General features: G+C 35.1%; 1 pseudogene across 1 annotated transcript in view; it reads right to left on the reverse strand.

The window, feature by feature from the left end:
* Nucleotides 1-261: 261 nt before the first annotated feature.
* Nucleotides 262-26814, reverse strand: part of LOC145677544 (very long chain fatty acid elongase 7 pseudogene) — a 37021-nt pseudogene continuing 10468 nt past the window's right edge. Inside the window, 2 exon segments of the transcript XR_014129864.1 lie at nucleotides 262-342; nucleotides 2410-2600. The product of XR_014129864.1 is annotated as a very long chain fatty acid elongase 7 pseudogene (transcript).

Below are 26814 nucleotides of genomic sequence, written 5' to 3' on the forward strand. Positions count from 1 at the left end.
GTATTTGAATAATGTTCTTTTGCAGAATCTCTAGTTAAAAAATTATAATATGAACTTACCTAATGGCTAACAACATAATGCGATTAATACGAACATTTCAAGATTAATATGGACTTGTTAAAAAGAAGTTACTTTGCAGAATCATTACAAGAAATATCTTGTTATCTTAATATTGTAGGACCCATTTATAAGCCCAGAATATTTTTATTTCGTTTTTATATTTATATTCAATAACTTAAAAAAAATAATCTTTATGCATACCCTCATTGCTACTGGGTTATCCGAATAATCTACTGGTTGACAGGTGTAGCTGTAATCTCTTAACCATCCTCCTTGCAAACCCTGAAAAAAGTTACAACAGAAAAGATTAATAAACGTTAAAGATTGTTGTACTAGAACTAGAACGTAAACATAAAGTAATCTAAATTATGAAACTGTAGTTTGTAGTATACATTATCAAAGCATTCCAGGTGGCAAAAATGTATGTGTTGATTTTTTTTTAATTTGTAATAAAAATATTAGAGTAAGTCAGATTTCTTTTGCTCCTGCATTTTTTTATTGTGGTATCTCAGAGAAACTGTATTGCAAGCTTGTGACTTGAATGTATGCACAGATGTACAGCGAATGGCAGGTGTTCCAACAAGACCACTCTCCAAGAAAAGTCAATCAAAATACTTAGCAACAGCACAACCAAGAAATACAGTGTTTCCCATAATTATGTTCGAAGATTGCGGTAAAGAAACTAGCAACATAACTTGAACATAAACAGATTACTTTCACATCTTTTCTTACAAGATTTTAAATTTCTGGTCTCCATGGCATGGTCCACATCCAAATCGATGCATGCCTGGAGACGAAAAGCAATGTTGTCAGAAGTAGCTTGAGAGACCCGTATTGATATCCTGTGGAACTCTTTTGTAATAGCTTTCTGTGGTTCGTCCAAATTGCGTTTGTGATATTAATACACTTAGTCCTTTAAAACACTAAATAAGAAAAAAAAAATCAGGTGGTTTTCAAATCGGGAGATCGAGCAGGACACTCCACAGACCCACGTCGACCGATCCAGCGGCTTGGGAATGTTTCGTTCAAGCCCTCTACAGTATGACATAGTGTGGCGGTACTTCATCTTGTAAGTCCAGTGAACGTTATCCGCACTCTCAGCCTACACAGTGTTGCCATGTCAAAACTGTTTGTCCAGAATTACAAATTCTGTAGTCAGTCAAACATCACAGACATAATTATGGGTCACTCCGTAAGTTTGCCATTGTGCAAGTAAACAATTAGTGAAGAATACTATTAAATACCATTACGAAACATCCAAAATCGTGCCTACAAGACTTTTTGTTAAATATACGTGCAGAACTTCATTTTCGTTCGTGTCAAATCGTATCTCAAATATTTATTAGCATCAACTTTTGTGGTGTACAAACACTTTGTGTATGGGACTTTTCGAGGTTATCCTTTTCCCTCCCATTTTCTTCATTCGATCATTATTCCTTATCTCATCACTGTCTCTCTTAGCCTCGGTGCATAATTGTGGGATGTCAAACTAAAAAAAAAAAAAGTAGTATCAACTGACAACTGTGTATAACACGTTGAAAAATAAGGGAGAAAAAACCCACAACAGCGGCCAGGTTTGACCCTTCTGTTCATTTCGCTACTTTGATTCGTTGCAGCCCTAGAAAAAAAAAAGCATGGATAGGCTATTGTGTATGATAATCTTGTAGTTTAGCAAATGTTCATATATTCTCAGTTTCTAGTTTAGAGTATTTGAACAGGTAAGTACAATCAGTTGAAAGAGTGGCAGTGGCGTAGCCTGTAAAGTGTTTACGTAGGGTTATTATGTTCTGAAATGCCAAAATGCAGACACACCTCCATGTTGGTAATTCGTTATATAAACATTAAAGTTCCATATGAATTATACTTTCAAGTTTGTTTCTTAAAATTACGAAATATTATGAGGCCACACTGTGAAAGCAAAAAGTAGCGAAATTTGGTCTAAAGAGCATTACCGGCAAGAGGAATCGATATGCTGATCTCGCGTCACTCTAAAGTCATGAATGCTACATGCTGACTGCCATTGCGCTAGGAATTTATTTATATAAATTATTATATATTTATTTATTTTTAGTAGTTTTTAAAAACTTCCTTTGCTGAGATCTTTTAGATATCTTTGGTAGATATAGCATGAGAGTTTAAGTGGTAGTTCTTCATAATAATTTCAATATAAAAGTTCCAACTCCAAGGCTGTAGTGTATTTGAATATTGAGTCTTGGATTTTATTTTGTAAATTTTCCAAAGTGCAATAGGTGGTCTCTATCTTACCATGCATTCACAAGATTTTTTTATTTTTTATTTTTATTATTTATTTTATTTATTTATTTATTTTTTTTTTTTGCGTGAACTTACCTCCCAAACTAGCCAAATACTGAATATGACTTGTGAAAAGTTGTATGCAAGTAAGGCATACTGTAGATTATAAGGTTTCCTATCTTTCATAAACCTAGGACCAGCCTTAGTTACGAAATAGAGATAGGAAACTAAAATAGTTAATAGTGGAGCTGGACCATCCATTAGAAACCAACTGCTTGTTCTAGGATCTGTAAAAAATAGAAAAATAAAAATATTAATATATTATGTATGCTCTGATTGTAGGTAGCTAATTGCATAATAATATAGAGATCACTAATGGATACGTGACTGAAAATTATGACACAGTAACTATTCAGTATGTGTACACGAGCTCAATTTACTGTGTACGGATAAAACCTGAAGACAAACATGCTAGTGATAATGTTTTATACCCTCGGCAAGAGACAAGTTCAGTTAGTTCATTTCAAAAAATCCATTTATCATTGAAAGAGTATAGATAAAATTATTATGTACATTTTCTTGTAGAATGTAACTTGTTCTGTTGTGCTTGAGGAAAATAGAAGATTAGAGAGTTAATATGACAGAAAGATAAATTAAGAATTAGCAACAAGAGTACCTGTAACTAACTATCAAGATTTTTAGCTTTATGATGAATCTTTTGAAATCTCATAGACAAAATTTTATGGAGCTGTTTAAATCTACATGAAAATACAGATACACATAAAGGGCCCATCTAGTTTGCCATAAGGTTCAGATTGTATCACGTGATCAGGTGAAAAGCCTCGTTGTGTGCTAAATCGAGTCTAGAGATTCCAAATCCAGGTGTCAGATATTTCAAGCACGTAACCTCTGCGTCAGGCGCCCTAGGTAATTCGAAGAAAATGCATATAAACTTTATCATTGTTATTGATTTTACTCAAACAACTTGACTTTTGACAATGTTCTATCCTTATTTATCTTACGTGCTATTTATCGTTTTAAGTAATTCATTATGTCTTTGCAATAAGCATTCAATTAGTCATCTACTTATTATGGTTTTCGAGATATGCGGATGACTTATTCATTTTCCATTGACTTTAATGTTCATGTTTCGTGATTTTTTTTTCGACTATGTTTCGTCCATTTTAAGACAATTTGCTTTTTAAATATAGAATCTACATAATCTCTTCTATATTTGAGCTGAATTTCAGCCATCTCCCTCAAAGAAAGTTCACATCATTACAATCGGATGGGCCTTTGCATAAATAATATGAAAATAATTGCCTTGTTTTCAACTTCGATGAAGTCAGGTGGTAAAATATGTTCAAAACATGGCGCCAATTGCGATTAAAGTAAGAAGGAGAAAAGTATTACAAGTATCTAGTTATCGTAATCTAGTTATCTTTGTTAATGAAGGTATGAAGAGAATGAAACAAACAAACAAACAAAAAAAAAAAAATAGGAATGGTGAATGAAGTCTTTAGTATAACGTTGTAGGTTATATAATAGCCGTCTTCTTTAACTCGACAATATCCATTTTGTTTATTTGAAATATGACAATTGATAAATAAAATAGCACGAAAAAATAAATGACTGTTGCATTTGCTAAATATAAATTTATTATCGTACTCATAAATAATTACAGCAATTGACTTGTTTCGAATTAAAAACAAAACAAATGAATAATGATTTTTTCTTTATAACGCGATTCCGATTCATTATGAACTAATATGAATCGTTAAATCACTATGATTCGTTAAAAATCACTGGGGGGAGCGGGCTATACACAATCCAAGAAGCCTTTTGATATAAAACAAATCAAAAATTATAATTTTTTCACATTATCGACGCAAATTCTTCAAGATGACTGCACAACATATAGATTTTGTGCATCAACTGGATTAATTAAATTTGAAAAGGTATGTAAAAGCTGTCAAAACGAATTAAGTTTAAAAGCTCACAAGGAGAAGAGTGGACGATTTACATTACATTTCATTTGTTATCATCGTTCGTGTTCATATTATAAGAAAATGGTATATATTAGAAGAAATTCTTTTTTTGGAGTATATCTAAATCTTGAAATAAAGCAGGTGTTATTACTTGCATATTGCTTTATAGCACAAATTCATAGATATGATAATATTATTCAAGAATGTTCGTTTGTAGATAAATTATTGCATAATACTGTTAGTGACTGGCTCACATTTTGTAGAGAAGTGTGCTTGGAAATTATTGTGCGACACTCGTCTGAAGTAATTGGTGGAGAAGGGTACACAGTTGAGATCGATGAAGGTTTGTTTGGTCGAAGAAAATACAACGTCGGCAGAATGAAATCGCAAACCTGGATTGTAGGTGGAATCTGTCGAGAAACAGATGGAATTTTTCTGTCTATATGTCCCAATAATAGCCGAAATGCGATTAACCTTGTCGATATTACATCAAGACACGTAAACAAAAAATCGACAGTTATTACCGATTGCTGGAAGGGATACAGCTCCCTCAGTAAAGAAGGTTGGCAACATCTCACAGTCAATCATTCTATGAATTTTGTAGATCCTAGCACTGGAGCGTACACACAAAATATAGAGAATTTATGGTTTCAGCTGAAAAGAAGTCTTCCCTCTACTTATAAAAGCGACAATCTCATGTTGCATTTCAGCTGTTATTTGTGGAGGAGAAAATTTTGCAAACATATCGGAATTAGTGATCAGTTTTTGCTTTTCCTGCAACATGCCGGAGAGATTTATTCTGGAAATGATTAACTATGGAAGATTTTTTTGTCAGATAAAGTTTCATGTACGGTAGCTTATTAACATGTGATGTCTGCGTTTACTTTATGAAAAAAGTTTGCATGCATATTTTTTTTGTTTCATTTCTTGATAGAATAAATTAATGAAAGTATTAGCATTTGAGTTAAATATTGTTAGGTTAGGTAAATCTTGATTTGTTGGTTTTAGATATAGCAATAGCTATTAGCTTAAAGTAAGTTTAAGGTTAGGTAATGCTTCCCTTGATCACATTAGAATAGTTAACTAGTTTTCATAACATTTGCAAAAATTTGCTAAAATCATCTTAAAAATGCACTCATTGCACTATTCAGTACGTTTAGCTCACAGGTATTTTTATATATGTAGGTGTATTAAAACTGACATTATCTTAGCAGTTCAATTGTTGCCGGAACTGGAATAGTCACAGATCGGAACAGGCACTGTATATCAATTCATTGCGAATTCGACAAAAATCACAGTGAAATGATATATAGTACCTGTTCCGACCTGTGACTCTTCCAGTTCCGGTGACAAAGAACTGGGGGGAGCGGGCTATACACAAGCCGTCCTGATTTCAATATATTAAAATTATAAAAAAAAGAAATTCAAAAATAATTCATATACCAACTGTTCAAATGATAACACAAGAAATCGAATTTATTTGAGCTACTATATTTTTCTTGGATTTTCTGCACTTCTTTATAAACGAATTTACATACCTCCATTATAGTTTCCTCTACTACTATATATAGAACTATCCAAAAACAACAAGTTTTTACATGTTTGACCACAAAAAAGATCATACCATAGGATACAGACCATAAGAAATAATATCACAAGATACAGACCATTATCCTTAATAACATATACATATTTCTACAAGTTATCATTACAGGGAGAATAATGGAAGATTATTATTTTTTTTTAAATGTGGATATACACAAGGATGACGAAAATTGGTTGGATCAAATAGCAAACCAGTTAGAAAAGGTTACTAATGATGGGAAATAATAATGATGATATGGTTTTATCATTTCTAAAATTTTGAGATTCAAGCTTTAATTTTCACGAACTTTATTTAGATTGACTCTTAGCTGATGAAGAAAGTGAACTTAAAATTTTGTTTACTCATGCAACGGCCTTGATTTTCAATTAGTTTAAGCTGACATCAAATTCAAGGATTTGACCTCGAAACGAAGTTCATTACCATGCCTAAGCAGAGAGAATTACAATTTGTACTCCATTTCGGAATAAAAGAAAGTTGCTATTTTGAGCACTTAATATCCTCACACATAGTACACGTTACGCTAAACTCATAAAAGCATGTAAGAAATAGCTTTTTCTTTCTTTTTCTCACTTCAAAGTTCATCAAAACAAGGTGTTGCTTTTAGAACCGCCTCTATGTTTCTCTTTTTACAAACCTTTTAAAGCAACTTGCATTTTCGTTCAACGATAAAAGTGTGTTAGGCCATAACAAGCGTTGATTTAATGCACAAGCAGGCAGGAAGTGTTGTACTGTACATAATGGTGTTTTCGTAATATATACAAACAGGTGTTCAGGTTGTGTGTATATATATGTATTTTTAAAATCGTAACGATAGGACAATAAACTCTGTACAGAAGTTATTTTTTTCCTTTTTTGCTATGCTTTTTGTAAGTTCTTTTCTTTCTTTACGAGAAGAACAAGTTACAGTTTCAATTGATGAATTAGGAAAAAAGAATAAGAAAACATGTTCATAGAAGGTAGTCAATGAACAAGTATTTCTGCTCAAGGTTATTGGTAATTTGTTGCGAATTATGTACAACATGGTGCCACAGTACGTGCGTTCTCATTATCAATGGCGAATATTTATTCTTTCTATTTTTCAAAATCATGATTATGCTATTAGAGTTCTAATTTTGTTTTCAAGATCCTTCCGCTACTGTCACATTTAAAAGGTTATTGTTACTGGCCGATCCGATTTCAGAAATTTATTCTGTGAAATCTATTACATGTGAGACATGTATTAAGAAAAGTAAACTGTCCAAATTTTCTTCAAAAGTGTTCTATGTGAACAGTGGCGTATTTAAGAGGGCTTCAGCGCTTAAGCCCCCTTCTCCGAAATTTTATTTACTATAATAAAGTAAATGAAATATCTTGCAGAATTTTCACATTTCCAGGACTAAAGTTAGCAAAGCCCCCCCCCCAGAAACAAAATCGTAAATACGCCACTGTATGTGAGCAACTCGCGTAAAAACGGTATTCATCAAGCAGATAGTCTATCTCCTGCCAAATCTTTCGTACAATGTTACGGTCAATATCAATAATGGCTGCTATGACGTCACGGCCTGAATTTCTGAAATGTTCAAACCACTTACAAATTGCCTTCCCAGTAAGTGGATCTCTCCGATATTTGGTATGGAAATGCCATTGCACATTAACTACAGACTTGTTTACGTGACAATCAAGCGCATAGAAAGATTTCTCATCTCCAGCCAACGCCATTTTACGTAACTGCTCACTGCTGACTCCTAGCGGCAGAAAGTGAAAACACTGCGTGGAAACTAAACTGAAAGTTAATCTTTTGAAGCGCATGTCTCCCCAATAACATAGGTTTATTAGATTTCACATAATAAACTTCTGAAATCGGGTCCACCATTTTGACTTTCCCAGTATTGACTTCGATGGCTAGACAATCATTGTCCGGACTGAGTCCGGAAAAAAGCAAGTGCATATACATGCCCTAATACATACTAATACGTACATAAAACGAGCTCATTAGTAGCCGATTAAATAAAATAAACTCAATTGTGAAAAACGTGATATTTTCTCAAGTATTGAGGAAATGTATTTTGTGTATTTTGTGTGTTTTAATAAAACAATTTATTAAATTTATTTTTGTTTTTCGTAATAGAAAACCCATGAAATAACAAATAAATATTATCGTACGCTTTCTCTACATAGGTCCTTCTGGTATTCTCTGTACTTTTCCATTAGCATCCTAAGTGCAAATATTGCATCTGTTGTTGGTCGTCTTGGCATGAAACCAAATTGGATCTCTGTTATTTCGGTCTCTTCCCTCAATCTTGCTTCTATCACTCTCTCCCGGAGCTTCATTGCATGGCTCATAAATTTTATTCCTCTGTAGTTACCACATTTCTTGGAAATCTCCCTTGTTTTTAAAAACCGGCACAACTAGTTACTTCTCAATTGTTTTGGCATATTTTCTGTTTTCAATATCGTATTCAAACGTCGAGTAAACCTCTGCACTACTTCCTTACATTTTTTTTTTCGTTCTTCGATAGGAACATTATCTGATCTTGGGGCTTTACCACTTTTCATCTTATAAATGGCCTTTTCTACCTCTACCATGATGACAGACCGGAGCAGTACCTAATTTGTGGGTAGACTTTCTCAAGTTTCCCCTCGGGTTTCTTCATTGAGAATTTTCTGGAAATACTCTTCCCAGCATCTCTTTATCTTCAGTTCACTTGTCAGAACCTCATTATTTTCATCTATGCTGCAGCGCATGTGCGAAATATCTTTCTTTTGACTCTCTCTTACCTTCGAAAGCTGGTAAATAATCTTTTCTGCCTCTTTTGTTTTCAGATTCATCTACAACTCATCATAAGCTTAGCCTTTTGCTACGCTAACTGCCTTCGTGGCGCTCTTCTTCGTTCCCTTGTAATCCTTCAGATCTTGACGGGACTCACCTTAAGACATACCTCGAGGCCACCACCGATTATGTTCAATTGGACCGCCAGAATTGTGGACTATCGGAGTTTCCATTGTAGCAAGCTCCGGCACAGGACAGGCATGGGAATTCTATCCCGCTTCTCTCTGCAACCTTTCTATACACTATCCAGGGTGAGCGGGCGGCGATGCTGAAGACGTCGTTTCAACGGTCCAAATGCGCAAAAATCCATTGGACTTGCGTCTACTCTCTTCACAAGAATTCTTCAAACGGGATGACACGAATTCCTAATTCCTCTGCCATTTCCTGATAAAACCATAGTGATGCTCTGGCGGTATAGCTCGAAGCCTTGTGCATATAGATCATCACTTGGTTCGCGTCCATTCAATACAATTGTGGGATGTCTCTCCAATAGATAGGTGTCAGAATGGATTCTTGGAACTATCTTGCATTCACCTTCACTTTTTTTGTCCACCTTTCGTATCATCAGCTTGCACTCATATCGTATTCCTTAATAACCATAAAGCCACGAAAGAAACTTTCCCTGCACCGACGAACAAAGTTGTTGTGTCCCTTGCCGTCAATGTCACAGTATGCGATTGCCCGAATGTGACCACCAGCGCTGAGATGGACATAAAATTCATCCAGTGTGACAACATTCTTCGATTTGGAACGCGCCAGGTACTTTTCATACAGTTTCCTGCAGTTCGTCTTCCGTACTGTACACGGGCCTTCCGCACACACATCAACCTGAGGTACTTACAAATTGTTTTGTTCACAGTTGACGATGCGAGCAGAATCTGTGCGGAATCTGTGGTACATATCACGTTAGTCGGAGGATTTTTTGGTATGCCAATCGACGGATCTTTCTTAGCACTACGGGTATCATTTTGCTTGCAGCCCTTCTCTTGGTGGTTTTCGTGAGTAAATGTTTCGCAAGGGGAGCCTGTTGTCTGTAACGATCCACAATAGGTTTCCCAGTAGAAACCCCGAGTGTTAACCCATTCTTCCAATACTGTTTCACAATGCATATGTACAAAAACATAGCATGAAAAAGGGCCATTACATAACTCTCCCAATACGATTGATTTTCGGCGCAGCGCTATTTGATAACAATAACGCCCCTACACGGTAAGACACAACACTGCTCCCACCAGCAACTCCATCATTGCAGCATGATACGCCAGGTGGCAGCACTAAATCGAAAATGGTCGGATATAGAACGAACAACTTCCTGTACTCCCATACAGAATTTCTTCCAGAAATGGAAAAAACAAAGTATGACGTGGCTGCACTGGGTTACCATTTGCTAAAAAGGAATGTACAATAAACAAGAGTGTCGCGTAATCGCAATTTCATTTATCTTAGTTTGGGGGATAGCCTCCACAGAAGTACGTCTAAAGGAAACATTGCGCCCATGATGTTTAGGTTCTGCTTCCTCGGCGTTGAATCTCCGGATTTCGTAACTCACGGAGTTAGTTATTAAAGAATTTACTTTTGCTAGAACATCTTGATTTGCCCATAAAAAGATAAGACTAATGCAGCATTATTTGCAAGAAACAATAATTGCATTGCAACTAGTAATTACATTACGAAAGAAACATCTATGCACATGACTTCCAAAGTATGGCATATTTTATGAACCTCTTTATTTTTACAATGTTTATTATCGTAACCTTGCCAACAAGCACAAGTAGTATTCCGCTGTAAAGAAAATATAAAGAACAAAAAAAAAAAAAAAAAAAAGTAGAAACAGGAAAGTGTGCACTGACCAGTGATTATGTCATGCAGTTGAGGTAGGACATATTTATTATTACTTTCCCGTCTTGCTTGTGGTGGAAAAAACGTAGTAATGACGTTAAACGAAAAATAAAAGAGAAAAGTAATTGAATAATGACTCTTGCAAGTCTGTAGTGAAAGCAAACTATATATATATATATATATATATATATATATATATATATATATATATATATATATATATATACCGGTCGGAACACTGAAGCCTGTATATGGTACTGGTTCTGCCATCTAGCGGCTTGCGTCGTCATGCTGTGACTTCGTTCTGTGATTCAAATCAAGTAATATCATTGTATGTTAAAAAGAACGAGTTTGATTCGTTCAGTTTAATAATTGAGCATCTTCTTCATATACATTTACGTATGTATTTTTTATTCTTAACAAATTTCAAACAGGAGAAAAAATACACAAAATATTTAAACTGAAACTAAATTTAAACTGAATGTATGTATGTTCTCAAAAGATTTAGTTATTTGAGGATAATAATTTTTAACAAATACGCTGCATACCAGCTCTTCCACGGTAATGTCCTTTAAGATAAAGGATTCGAATTATTAGAAAAGAATTGGTTAATTATTGATTAGATTGGAGTTGTGCGTCCTTCTTCAGCAGTAGGGCTATATGAGACATGAGCCTAAATTTTGGAGGTTGAGTCCGAACTACCGTAATGCGTTCATGCTTCAATCTTGGAATCCACCGGGAATCGAACTTGAGTCCCCGTCCATCAAAGTAGCTAACCATTAAACCAGTTGGGAGGTCAGAATTGGTGGAGGAAATTAGAAAAACTTCGAGAAGACAAAAAAAAAAAGAATTAAAATTGTAAGTTTCACGTCCCACGATTATGCCGGCTAGGCTAAAGGAGACGATGATGATAAGAAACGAAGGAAATAGTGGAATGAGGAAATTGGAAGGAAACGGGAGAACCCAGAGAAAACCCACGTACGCAGTGTTTGTCCACCACAAAGCTCTCTTGGCGCAAGCTGGGATCGAACCCAGGTCCCCATCCACCAGAGGTGAACGCTCTATCTCTGACCCGAGAAAACAAATGGACTAGTGGATATTGGTAGGAAAGTATGAACATAACCCGTCAAAGTAGTACGAGAAATACTACATTTTTGGAAGAAGAAAAAGATGATGATGAAAACAATCCCGAGAAAATCAGAACGGATAGTAATCCAAATTATAAGAGTAGCCTAAATCATGCTGAAATTTAAAACTTTTAAACGTTAAATTTATCAATGTTGCCCTTTAAAACACTAATTCTTGCCTTTTCATTAAGTTTAAGAAAATAAGCTTCTTTTAATCGGCAAACTGTTAAGTCTGACAATTTGTATGACTTTTATACATGAAAAGCATTAGCTGATCATAGCTATATGAGACAGGATCTAATCTACCTAGGATTCGTTATCATTATTTGGGTTTGTATCCAGGGTGACCAGAATTCTTACTTGTAAAAACGGGACGCATACGAATCAGCGACGGGGGGGGTTAATATCTGATTTCCATATTACATTTTGGGACTCAGCAGTGTTTTCAATTTACAAAATACACAAGTAAGAGTGATAACACAGCGTTTCTAACTTAAGTACTACCCAACAATACTTTTAACTACTAATAAACTAATTACCTCATTATTAAATATCTGTTATTCTCTACTATATCATTACTTGATTTTCATGGAACTGAAGACTTGAATTTATTTAATCAATGTGCATCTTCTTAGACAAAATTAAATTATCCTAAGTCATTCAAATATGACTCAAATGAACTGGTTAACTGTGTGCACAAATTAAATTAACAAGTTTACCTATCAATACTTTATAATTTACTCTCTCAAAAGTGACATATTTTATCCAAAAAAAAATTAGGGTTCTTCAACAAATTTTTAATACCCATAGTCTAAGATGACCAGTATTTTTACTTGCAAAAACGAGATGTATGTGCATCATGATGGAGGGGAGAGATGTAAAATTCCCTGAATGCATTTTGGGCACCAGCAGTGTTTTCAAGGTACTAAATATACAAGTAAGGGCGATACTGCAATACCCAACAATTGTCAGTTCCATGTACGGTCTAAAAGTTGCCAATAAATGCTGGCAGCTCTTACACAGTCATTTTAACGAAAGACTGTAGAACTTGCCCTGATCATTTATATTTTGAATAACAATCGCGGCATACTTTGTTCATTTTTACTCAAAAACGTAGGAATCCTGTTTGAGAATCAGTAAGTAGGGACAACGGTTGAAAAAATCTGACTCTCCCAGCTAAAACGGGATGTCTGGTTCACCTTACTGTAGCAAAAACTGCGAAAAGATTGTAACCCGAGATAACGCTAAGATCATTTGGAAGAAAGAAAGCATCTTGAAAGAAGAAACCGGTTTTGTAGATATTTGAGGACAACTTGTGCAGTGTTAGGTCGTGAGTTTAGCTCTGTCTATATAACAAAAAATGTTATTTCTTTCGTGTGAACATTAGTCTGACAAAAAATTCTTTTACCAGAATTCAAGGCCAGGTCGAAGCACTTCACTGTCTTGTTAATTAGCCAAAAAATGACTCCAGTTTCTACCTGTGAATTTAGTATTTCTATTGTAATAGATATTGATAAATCTTTACATACTTAGATTAACAGTATTTCTTATTTTTTAAAAAAATTCTTATCTTTTTTTTCTTAATGTATGTAATATGACATACAGGTACAGTTAAATTAAAACTATGCTTAGTGGCTACTTTTTTGTATTAAATGTTATTGTAAACAGTCATATGGAAAAATAATTGTTGCAATATCTCTGGAAATTTCCATATTTCACCTTCCAGCTAAATATTTTAAACGACGTAATCATCGATTTGCGTCAACATCGGTGGAAAAGTATTGTGCGTCTAACGTACATCCTGGTTTTCCGGTTGACCTTAAGTTATCACAATATCCGTCTACGTCATCAGTGTCATGCAAATTTAATTTCGACGGTGAAATCAAAGGATGTGAACCGTACGAGAATTATTGCTTAACCCGTTTACAAACAATTATTATAGTCACTTTGGACAGCGTTAATGGCCGGTAATTTTAACAGGGGGTCAAGAAGATAACTTGTTTAAAAATTTTACTAGAGTCAAACATACTGTACGAAATATTTTCTTCTGTAATTTCTCAATAATAAAACTACAAAATCTAAATAGAATTATAATTAACGGCGTACCAAAAATATGCACAATTTTGAATTGAAAATAAAAGATGATGAACCTTGACGGAAGTGTATTCATGAGCATAAATAATACAGAGAATGCAATTAATTGTAAACATGCCAATCACTCAGAACATGGCCTTTCTATTTCGAATAAGATGTAAAAAAGATTGTTACTATTTTGTACAGCATAAGTAACTTTTTTGCCTTGTAATGGCACTTTATGCAGAACAATTAATTTGTGGATGCCAGACGAAATCGATCTTTACCTCAATGGCTTCATATTTGAGCAATAGGCAAAAGTTCCTGTGTTGAATCCCCGAAACCCCATGTTTTCCGCAGAAAGGGCACTTAAATAGCAATAAATTGAATGTATGGACGTTTTGCTGACGTCATCTTCAAAGCAGGGGGGCCATTTTGTAAGTTATTAACATGTTTACAAGTAATTACATTCGCTGTCTTGTTTATCTCCATGAATACACTAGCTTCGAGGTCCATCTTTTTTTAATTTCAATTTCAAAAAGGTCCAAAATTTAGGAACATCCTTTAGTATGTGTACTCTTATGAGTATGTTCATTACTGCAAGATGTATACAAGGCCTGTCTGAAAAGTTTCCGATCTTGAATTTTCCCTACCACAGTAATGATGCATGAATAGTGCCACTGTGTATAGTGGAAGGAGATAGCCTGATGCACAAGCTTGAATTTTTCCCTCGGCGTTTGTGTGTGTCAGTCGCTCTGCCTGCTGGGCGCCAAAATGAGGTTCTGTTATACGTGTTCGTCGGAATTTTGTTAACACTGACAGTACATATTTGAAAGTGTCTACTTTCTTCAAATTGTTATTTAATATTTCGACGCATGCATAATTTACAGTATTACGATTCTGGCGAATTTCCATATCTTGTTTTTTCTTTACATCAATTATTAGCTTTAGAAATTTAAAAAAAAAATGTTCTTCTCCATTTTCCCGAAAACTGTACTAAGGATTTATGGTCACTAATATCACTTTGTTTCTCTTGACGAGATTTATCACTTGGCGTAAGCCTCATCTTTAAACAAAAACACTTCCACTAAACACTAATTATATTGTAGAGCTCTTTCGTGGCTAAGCAATTAGCGTACGTACCTTTGGCGTGGGAGACCCGGGTTCGATTCCCAGCGGGAGTTCATGTGGTTCGGATTCCATGTTAATCAGTAGGTCCCGTCCCATATAGTCTTACTGCTAAAACGGGCGTTGAACTCAAAATTAACTCAACTTATTACGTATATTGTAAAAGCCTCCAATACGTAAAAAGTCAATGTTTTGTGTTACAATTTTTAAACTATGATAGGAGAACAATATCTGATCACAAGTTAGTGAATTGTTATCGAATATTTTTTTCTCGTAACTTGGATTACTAACAACCAGAAATATTGTAGGTTCTGGCACCACTGTAAATCTTTTTAGTTCATCTAGCTACAAAATGAAAAAATAAATACTAAAAGCCTTCTCCGAACAGAGGGCGTAATCCTCTAGAGATGATAAGTATCTTTTTAGGAAAAAGTAAAGGTTTATCAAAGGAACGCAATAGGCTTGGTCGCACAGCATTACTTAAAGATTATAGTATATATATAGTTTTATATAAATACAAAATACACAATAAACACTGGTTAGATGCAGATATGTATATGCTAGAATGTGTATTAAAAATTTGAAATTCTTCAGTTAATTACACTCATTCCTTGTTTTAATGTTTAAAGACGGAGGTAATAGTAATCCGATACTAATGGCAGTGGCGGATCCATCCCGGGGCCGGGGGAGCTAGACCCCAATTTTTTGAGTAACAAAAATATTTAAAGTTTTAGTAAGTGTTGGTCTATATTCTTTATTGGAGAATTTTTGAAACATTAATTATAGTTTCAGGCGCAGTTCTTCTATTATGTAATGTGCAAAACAACACTTAAGGTTCACAACGTCAACGTCTAACCTAGCCATAATACTGTATCTATCGGGAAAGAGTTATGTTGGGAATTTTCTGAGGGACCCACGAAAAACTATAAACTCATTATATACTTATCACAGTCTGGATTCTGGCTGCTCCTGCCTCCCACCCCCGTTTTTATTTTCTAGATCCACCACTGGCTAATGGTTGTTCGTAATTTCAGTCACTAAGTCTGTAGTGGCAAATATTCAATTACATTACGAAAAAAAAAAAAGAGGAATGAAACAAAATATTCAATCTAACAGTTTAAAATACCTCTGCACTGTGAATATACACTATAATGTATTAAATTTAACATTTTTAGTTTAAAATCAGGACTTTAACACTGGATTGGCTGGTACAGGTTTTGTCCATTGCTTCTGAAAATATACTTCATCATCTTGCCTTTGGTATTAGTTTATAATATTGTATTGTTATAAGAGTTTGGGTAAGAGTGCATCCGTTTCCTTGGTCATAAGTTTTCAGGCTAACGGCTGGACACGAGATTGATCGTAATTACACAGTATATCTATCCATTGGTTTGGATCTGCACCGTTTCTCTGTACTTTCATTACCGTTCACAGATGGCATTGGTGTTGTTTGTATTGGACCTTCCAGCTTCAGTCAGAGCCAACGTCTGAGGATCACTTTCCCTAATTGGTGCACTTCGGCTGCGACTGGCTGGGGAGATGTTCCGTAACAGGAAGAAGGGAATGCATCTGGTCCTTTGAGGAAGTGTGGAAGCCTCTTTCTCTTTTATATCAAAAGGGAGAGTAAAGTGAACAATTTACTTTTTCCTCGTGAAAGGAGAAATGTAGCAACAAGTCACATGTTGAAACATATCACACCCGCGTGCTCTTTCTTCTTCTTCTTCTTCTTCTTCTTCTTGGTCATGTCTGGTTGATACCAACGCTGTTAAAGATTCCTATTACGTAATACGCAAGTAGGCCTGTCATCATTTCTTGAATGGATTGCTTCTTAGCTGAGATTTAAGATCTAATTCCACAGTATAGTATTAGGTTAAACGAAAAAAAAAATGTCCAAAGATGATTTTAATTTAATTTGGCTAAGAAGGAACTGTACCATGAGGAACGTGCTAATGGATATGGTGTCAGAAAAGAGAGGGAGGAGGCGAAGGAGACTACAATTAATGGACGATATCAAAACAGAAAAATCGTGCGTGAAGACAAAGAGGTTAACGAGAGACCGTGCAGCATGGAAGCTTCTCAGTTGCGGCAAATGACCTGCCAACAAGGGCAGAATGATGATGATTTTCAAAATCAAATGAAATGAAATCTTTTAGTTTTACGTCCCAAGATTATCCCGTCTAGGCTAAAGAAGGCGCTGATGATAAGAAATGAATGAAATGGTGGAATGAATAAAGTGGGAGGAAACGGGAGAACCTCGAGGAAACCCATGCACACGATGTTTCTCTACTACAAAGGATGATGATTTTCAGTTTAGCCTCCCTTTCAGCAGCGAGGCTATATAAGACGTGAGCCTGCAGCTTAACGTGGTATCCGAACCACATGAGCTTGTATGTCCAAAGATGAGATGTATAACAATCGACAGATATATCATTGAAAACACAATGATATGGATGAACAGTGGCGTACACATCATTTCATCAAGAGGGATTCAAGCTCCCAAGTTCATACGTTCCGAAAATGTTTGTATGTTCAGCGGATATTTTAATTCATCCCCAAGGAGATACAAAAAAAAATCGATTTAAAGCCTATCTAGAAATATGGATTTTTAAATACCTATTATTTGCGTCACATGTACCTTCGAAAATACTTATAATTACAGTTACATATACACTAAACTAATACACAAAATCATATGCACGTTATTTAATAATCTTATTTATCTGCTCTCACTTGAAGTATTTCGTGAACTTGGTTTGTCTTTTTTTAAAATTTATTATTTCTACATGGTCAACAAAATCTTCAATTTCGTTTACTGTGTGAAAAAAGTCATTAATAGCATTTTGTTGACATCAAATAAATTTTCTTAAACTTCCAAACTTTTCGGAAGCTTCAGATGAACTTCGCACACATACTTTCGTTTCACTTCATCTCCGATCTTCTAGTCACCTTCTTTATAATCATCAAATGGATTGTGTTTTTGTGTCTTCCCTACCTTCAGTTGCCTTTGTATAACTAAAAATCAGTTGAAAATTCATTCTTCTGCTTGCAATCTGCCCAACTCTAAACAATTACTGTACTGCTATTATTTCGAATTAAACGAATAGCGTGTTCAAAATTTTGATGTATCCACTATTATTATCGTTGCTTTCAATATAGTTTTCTCAAGGCAGATACATTTTTGTTACAATTATCCAAGCCCGAATTAACAAGAGTTCGCTGTACAGATAAAACACACAAGCTCAAACTCAAGCTGAAAATGTGTCAGTGCTCTGTACTATATTTTCTCACAAGCGAGAAAATAAAACACAGTTCAAACTCAAGCTGAAAATGTGAGAGTGCTCTGTACTACATTTTCTCACAAGCGAGAACATAAAACACAGATGTTCAAACTCAAGCTGAAAATGCGTATGATCTGTATTATATTTTTTCACAAGCGAGGACATAAAACACAGGAGTTCAAACTCAAGATGAAATGTATCAGTGCTTTGTATTATATTTTCTCATAAGCGAGGACATAAAACACAGAAGCTCAAACTCAAGCTGAAAATGTGTCAGTGCTTTGTATTATATTTTCTCACAAGCGAGGACATAAAACACAGAAGCTCAAACTCAAGCTGAAAATGTGTCAGTCCTCTGCACTATTGTTTTTTCACAAACTAATAAGCCTATTCTTCTGTCTACAATACAAAAATTGTAGTTGTCTCGTATGGGAAATGTCTCAAAGTGATGTCTCGTATCATAAAGTGTATCTGGGGCTATTGAAAGAGCTCTGTCTGATCACGAAAGATCTGTTTCGTCTCGTGTTGTCTCGTGGGTAACCCTGTGGCTCTGGGAAATATCCGGCTCCTTGTCGCTGTGTTGTATCAAGAAAATACTAATTCACATTTTCTGTAAGTAATTATCTGTGTAATGAAGTCATAATTAACCAATTTTGTTACCAATTTAATGAAATACCTGAAAAATGTGCACCTTATTAGATTGATGTGGCATTGGGCCACCTTTTGCCCTCTGAACTGATTTGATGCGACTTGGAATGAAATTATAGAGGTCGGAATAGTAACAAGTGGAATATTACACTATTCTGCGTGCAGTTCATTATTCAGTTCCGTGAGAGGGTGGAAGTAGAAGTCTGCACTAGATTCGTGTCTTCAAAACAGTTCACGGATGCTTAATTATTTTCAGATCCGGGGATTGGTCGAGCCAGTGGAACTTCATCCCGATGTTTCTCAGATCATCCACAACAGATCCAGCTGTGTGAACAAACACACTATCATCCTACAATATAGCGCCATTGCCTGGAAATAACCTCTGCACCATAGGGCATCTAAATTGGCGACAAAATCACGGATATATAATGGTGCGACCGGTAAGCGTCATCACAGGACCCACCTACAAGAGAGCTACAAGTTTGGCTGTCCATAGGGACAGCAGCTACCCTAAATCCAGCCAGATTGTATCCCAGTGTCAGTATAATTAATTGCAGCATTCGCAGAAAATTAGTTTCGTGAGAGGTTGCAATAGTCTTCGTGGCACTTCCATTTATATCCTAGAAATAACAGTACAGCGCGCGTATTTTAGTGGCAAATATATTAAAAACTTCCTAATGTAAGTCAAGTGACCTCTTATTGATGGAGGAATGTATGTTATGACACCAATTACGGTTTTGTGTAATTGGTTCAGAGATGCAGTATTCTCTGTACCTTGCAATAAAAAAATTAAACAAATTCATGAAAAAATAGTAGTAAAGTGATTTCTGTATATTTAAGGTGTCATTTTTTAAAGGTAAATTATTGGAACACAAGCCGCGACTGAATACACCCAATAATAAACGTTTGAGGATTAAAAATATCAAAATTTCTATTGAATGGGAGGAGAAGGGTTCATTCCTCTTTTGAATTGGGGACTTAAATACGTATTATTGTATGTGGTATCTCGTCCGTAATCTAAAGTAGAGAGGGCTGGGACTTAAATCCGTTTTTGGTCTCCAGGGAGCTCACGGATTGGAGTGGACTCTACCAGGCTATGGTCATGCCATGAGATACGATAAGTGTTGAGTTGCCTCCTGATACTAAAAGAGGAATGTAAACTTACTTTTACGCTTCGACGCCATCACAAAATATATCGGTAGTCTCTTATCTGGATAGGGAAGGGAGTTCTTATCACTTGTAGTTATAACTGGTAGATGGGCTTTTGGGCCATTTCAGGGATGGGTTTGTCCCCTTGCCTTTCTTTGGATGGTTTCAAGAATAAAGTCCTGGCAATTCGAACGACTAGATTGAGCCATAAACAGGTTTAAACTGATAAGATATCGCTTAAAAGGTAGTGTAAACATTACATGTCTCTTCAAGCATTTCCCAATCTTTGTTACCAAGCGACCATTTTTTGAAACCTGCAAACTCCATGCCCCTGCTCATTGGTTTAGCACCACCATTTTTGCCTTTACCATTTAGTATGTGTGATGCCAGGTTCAAAATCAAATTAAATGTACTGAATAATTATTTTCACCATATCTTTTAGACTATAATGTGCAATCTTTCAATAACCTGCGTCTCCTTACTTGTACAACCTTTCACGCCCTCCAGGTTGTGAATCACCGTTTAGAGGAATACTTTCGTTTACTGGGTAAAATTACCGGAAACAAATTCCAATGTCCCTCATTTCCGCTTTGTTTGACTTACCAACTAACTTGTTTCTTTATCTTCAACATACTGTACGGCTAGATATATAATTTGTCTTGCATCATATACGTGTACCAAAACCACTTTTCTCCAGCAAGATTTGGCTGGAGCGAGAACACCAAAGCCTGCAGTCAATGGAGTTAATAGCAGTCCAATCTTCTCTGCAATGGCTAATGATAATTCTGTTTTTAGTTGAGGAGGAAAAACAAGAAATTTAAGTAGGCCGTATTTTTACCAGTAGCTTCACATGTAATTGAGAACCTGTTTGATGACCATATGCGTATGTATAGTGAAGAAGTCAAACGAAGAAGGGAATGCGTACAAAGAACCGGAAATGTTTAAGAAGAATGGGATTACAGATTTTGCTGTAAGAGTAATTGAGCTAACATTTGTTGTTTGAGGTTTTACGCCCCTTTTTTTCTTCAGTTTCAAGATCTTAGATGTTCATATTAGGGACAACAGAAGAGGATCAATTCCCCAATTTTGGCACTTTGGAACATTTTACTTAATTAAAAAAAAATGAATCCTCATTGCTGGACTAGTAGCTAGCGCTCGTGTCTTTTATGCACCTGATCTCTACTGTGGTTTCTAATGGGAGAGCTATCAAATTTGAACAAATATTATGAGGATTCGAGTTACACTATAAACTGTAGGGTCATGTCTCGTATACCCTTGGTTCTGAAAGGGCGGTAAACTCCAAAAATTAGTGTTGCCAACAAGACGAGAAATTTTCAAGACGAGCAGTACATTTTAAAATTCGAGACGAGACAAAAACTTGACAATTATTGTCTCGTTTTTGAGACGAGATTAGATATTTCATGAGTTTCACAGGTATCACTAATTTGTTCAAGTTTTAGATCAGATACACAACTTTATGGTTCAATGTAGGAATAAGTGTTTAGGAATACCATTTGTAGTATGATGAGCTGAGTTAATTAATGAAACAATAAAAAATTTCTTCTGTAAAAAATAATGACTTTTCATCATATATGTAAACAAACACTGTAAATGGGCAGAACGCCTGTTGTGTTGTTACAATAAATAAATAAATAAATGTATTTAAAAAAAAACTATAAATTGATAATGTGAGTGTACGAACACAACAAAGAGCTGATATCAAAATACACAAGTCAACACGAAATACACACCAATAATAAATTATTTTTTTTAAATCTTGTTATATCACACCGTTCGTGTACCTCTCATGATACGCAAAGATTCTGTTAACTTTTAGATGAAATTAAGAAAACGACAGTTGGGAATGCCGGAAGAGCATTTCCAGAACTTAATGTTTTCGTATATGAAATTGTATACCGTAGTAAGGAGCGACTTTGACCGATGTGGTGACTTTGAACAAAAATGGAGGGAATGTTCGAGGTTCAGTATTTGGCATAGATTAACCTGTTACAAGAAAATAAATTACTGGTGCATTTTGTGATTAGTACAATTGAGAAAAATGCCAGTTCTCAGTATTTGAATGCATTACTGCTAAGCAAATAAATATGAAATTTGGTAAAGAAAATACGTGAAATTCTTTAGATGAAAAACACCTGTATATACTACACAGATATAATAAGCTGGATATAATAGCTGCGTTTCGTTGCTAACAGTAGGTAATTATAAAAATGAAATGAAATCTTTCAGTTTTATGTCCCACGGTTATGCCAGTTAGGCTGAAGGAGACGGTGATGATGAGAAATGAATGAATTGGTGGAATTAAGAAAGTGGGAGGAAACGGGAGAACCACGAGAAAACCCACGAGCACGGTGTTTGTCCGCCACAAAGTCCACACGGCGCGAGCTGGGATCGAACCAGGAACCCGAAGCACCGGAGGTGAACGCTATACCACTGAGTAGTAGGTAATTGTGTTCACATTCAGAATGTAAGTGGTAATTGTGAAACAGTTTTTTTGTGTGTTAAGGTAAAATAAATGTTTGTCAAACAAGTGTGCATTTCTCCTATATATGGGGAGTTGATCACTATTGTTTCCTTGCTTCTAACCAAATGGAAGATAACCAGGCAGGTAGAATGTCTGGATAAGGCAAAATTCTCATTGACAAGAAAAATTCCGTCACTTCTTTGAGATAGTTTTTGATGCTATGTCGAATGGACAGCTCAAAATTGAAAAATTCGCAAATAATGGAAGCACACACAGAGAGACATAGAGAATTCAGTAACGAATTTTTCAAGTTCCTTGAAAATCACTGCATAATTTTTATTCGTAGATTTACAAAGCGAGATAAGACGAGAAAAACTTTTCGAGAAAGCGAGAAAGAATTATTCAAGAATCGAAATGAGACAAGACTTCATTAAATTTGCAAAACGTTCGTTTTCCGGTGAGAGCCCATGCAATGCGAATTACACGTTAAGCTGTAGGTCCGCGTCTCATATAGCTATGCTGTTGAACGGGACGCTAAACTCAAAATCAAATCAAATTTACATGGCAAGACAAGAAAACCTTATGAAGCTATTGAAGAGCAATGGTTCGATAATCCAATAATGAATAATTGGTCCATACTTATTGAAATAAATGCATAATTGTGTTAATAATTTTAGAAGTACTACCACACAGTAAAAATGGTTGTGTTAATTCAACTCAAATTTAACACAAAGCAGTGATTCCAGCGTGACCACCACTATGTAGTGTTAATTCAACATAGCCCCCGCCGTGTTAGCGTTTAACACAGGCGAGGTGTTACGTTTTTAACACACAACCGGTGTTGAGTGGTGTTAAATTCGGATCTGTGTTAGTATTTTCGGTGTTGATTCGACATCATGTCAGGGTTGGTAGTTTGTGGAAAAGTGTTGAGTGTTACTTGTGGCAGTGTTGCACCAACACGAAGAAAGTAACACAGTGTGAATTTTGTTAATATTACACCATGTCAAGTGTTAATATAACACAGTTCCTGTGTTATTTCAACACAAAATCTGTATCATATAATTCAAGGTCAAACCGTATAAGTAACATTGTTTTAGTATTAATTCAACACTCTCTGTGTTAAAATTCAAGGTTAGACCACTAGATTAATACCATTTTTGGTGTCAGTTCGACTCCAGTTCTGTGTTACTACGACACTTATTTCGGTGTTGAAATAACTCCGTGTGCGGTGTTGATGGAACCATTTTTCTATGTTGGAAAAGCTTGTGGTGTGCATGCTTTACTATTACCGAAGATTCTACTTTTAAAATAAGAATAGTAAACTACAGAACACTTCATTTAGAAAATCTTCATAGACTTTTTTGTCGAGCTTCCCAACACTTATTGTGAAGTATTTCTTGATGGTTTGAAATACAACCTTCACCAACAACTTGTTCAAGAATGATAGAAACTCCTACCTATATCCTTATAGTATGTTTGCCTCTTCATCGTGTTTCTACTGGTTTTCCGCCATTTTGGTTTTCCGCCCGGTGTTGACTGATGAGCTCTGGTGCAGTGTAGAAGTGAACGCAGTATTTCTTCAGAAATATTATGTAAAATAACTGAGAACACATCGCGATGTTTGCACGTTGAAATTTTGCGAATATCTGGATTTGTTTAAGTATTTCTTTCTACTGTGCCTTTATAATTTAATGGCCAGCATATTTGGCAATCACGCAGAAAACTACACCGAAGATTCTACACTTGTGTTAATTTAACACACAGTTGTGTGTCAATTCAACTACGACCATTTGACACACAACTCCAAATGAAGAGTGAGTTGTTCTAACCACCTATTTGCGTTATATTTTAACACAATTGTGTTAACACATAGGCATGTCGTTAAAATAATACAACAATTTTTTACAGTGCACTTACGCATTTCTTCAACCTTTTTTTCTCTTTATCTTATACTAGCAGAATATCTGTTCTTCGTACACGGGAAGAATACGTTTCATTTTGAACATAAAGGGCTGAATTTGGATTTAACCGACATCGGAAGTATTACTGTTCATCTCAGCGACCCCGAAAACTATGGATTTGACACTAATATCGATCATTTTTGTATATATATTCCTCTCCTCCCCCTCTCCTACGTTGCACCGTCAAAGTGAAATAATGAAAAGTCTTCCAGGTCCGGACCTCATCAATATTGAAAATTTGATCGAGATCAGTCGGGTGATTCAAGAGATATAAAGTCGGAAACATAGTCACTTTCATTTTGATATACATATACGTATAAATTTCGGTTAAACTTCTTATCTGTTCGAATATAAGTGGAAAGAATACGTGTGTTTTTACCGCTTTTTTAAAGAATTCATAACGTGTTTAATATACTACACACGAGTAAACTTGAAGATAAAACATTGAAAAAAATGGCGGAAATGAATGAGAGAAACGTACGTTTGCGCAATGTCAGGAAGTAATAAGAACAAATTAGTAAAACTGGATATATTAAAGAAAGAAGTACTACTAAGTTTAACCGGTTTTGAAGTTCTTTTATATAGTTATCAAAGAATTTTCTTCTCATATGAGCACGTGCGTGCATCATTTTATAGTAAAGGAAACATATGTTACTGTACAAAATGAGCCTTTCATTTTCATATTTTTTCTTTCTTTTTGGATGAAAAGATACAATATATTTCAGTGAAAAATTATCTTGTGGGCCTTATATCTGGAGAACTACATAGTGTAGAGAAAACCCAAACTATCACTTGAGTTGAGTTGATTTTGAATTTAACATTCCTTTCAACAGCGAGGCTATATGAGACGGGACTTACTAATTTACGTATCCGAACCACATGAGCTGCTGCCGGGAATCGAACCCAAAACCCCGCCGTCAAAGGCGCGTACGCTAATCGCTTAGCCACGAAGGAGCCCCAAACTATTAATTAACTCAGTATGATGTGCTTATTCCGTTAAAAAAAAAAACACGAAAAATTGATTTAGGGGCCGTTCAAAAATTTTGTGACCCCTGATTCAAAACCTAATTATTGGCCACGATCGCAATTTTTTAATGTATTTTTTAATCATTTCTAAAATTTTTGGCCAAGATCTCAATCTATTGATCCATTTTTTGGATCATTTCTAAAATTCTTGTCCAAAATCACAATCTTTTCATCCATTTTTTGGATCATTTCTACAATTCTTGTCCAAGATCTCAATCTTTTGATCCATTTTTGGATCATTTCTAAAATTCTTGTCCAAAATCACAATCTTTTGATCCATTGTTTGGGTCATTCCAAAAATTCTTGTCCAAGATCTCAATCTTTTGATCCATTTTTGGATCATTTCTAAAATTCTTGTCCAAGATCACAATCTTTTGATCCATTTTTGGATCATTTATAAAATTCTTGTCCAAGATCACAATCTTTTGATCCATTGTTTGGGTCATTCCAAAAATTCTTGTCCAAAATCACAATCTTTTGATCCATTTTTTGGATCATTTCTAAAATTCTTGTCCAAGATCTCAATCTTTTGATCCATTTTTTGGATCATTTCTAAAATTCTTGTCCAAGATCACAATCTTTTGATCCATTTTTGGATCATTTATAAAATTCTTGTCCAAGATTTCAATCTTTTGATCCATTTTTTGGATCATTTCTAAAATTCTTGTCCAAGATCACAATCTTTTGATCCATTTTTGGATCATTTATAAAATTCTTGTCCAACATCTCAATCTTTTCATCCATTTTTTGGATCATTTCTAAAATTCTTGTCCAAGATCACAATCTTTTGATCCATTTTTGGATCATTTATAAAATTCTTGTCCTAGATCCCAATCTTTTGACCCATTGTTTGGGTCATTCCAAAAATTCTTGTCCAAGATCACAATCTTTTGATCCATTTTTTGAATCATTTCTAGAATTCTTGTTTTTCTGTAAGGCATTTTCTTTGGTGTTGAATATCTACCACACAAAACTGTTTATGGTCACACTAAAGCCAATAATAATAAGTATTAATAATGGTTTGTTTGTTTCAATATCAACCTATATTGTTGAACTGTAAAGACAACTAAGATTGGTTACTGGTTGTATAGCATACTCATACCGCAAAGAAAAGGTCCGGAATTCGAATGCGATTACCTACTATGGTAACTGAAATTTTACTGAGGGTTTATCCTGGATTCTACCAGAATAATGACGGGATGATACCTTTAATATGTAAGCTCTAATTCCATTTTCTCTTCTATTGTTGTTGTTGTTGTTTATTGTTAATTAATACAATGTAAATTCGTGCCCATTAATTATCATACATCACTCAGCAAAAAGTCGTTTGGTAGACTACAATTCGAGAAGGAATATTATTATTATTATTACTATTGGTAAATGAAGT

This window comes from Thermobia domestica, unplaced genomic scaffold, assembly GCF_964235325.1.
Source record: "Thermobia domestica unplaced genomic scaffold, izTheDome1.hap1.1 HAP1_SCAFFOLD_1022, whole genome shotgun sequence".
Classification (NCBI taxonomy): Eukaryota; Metazoa; Arthropoda; class Insecta; order Zygentoma; family Lepismatidae; genus Thermobia; species Thermobia domestica.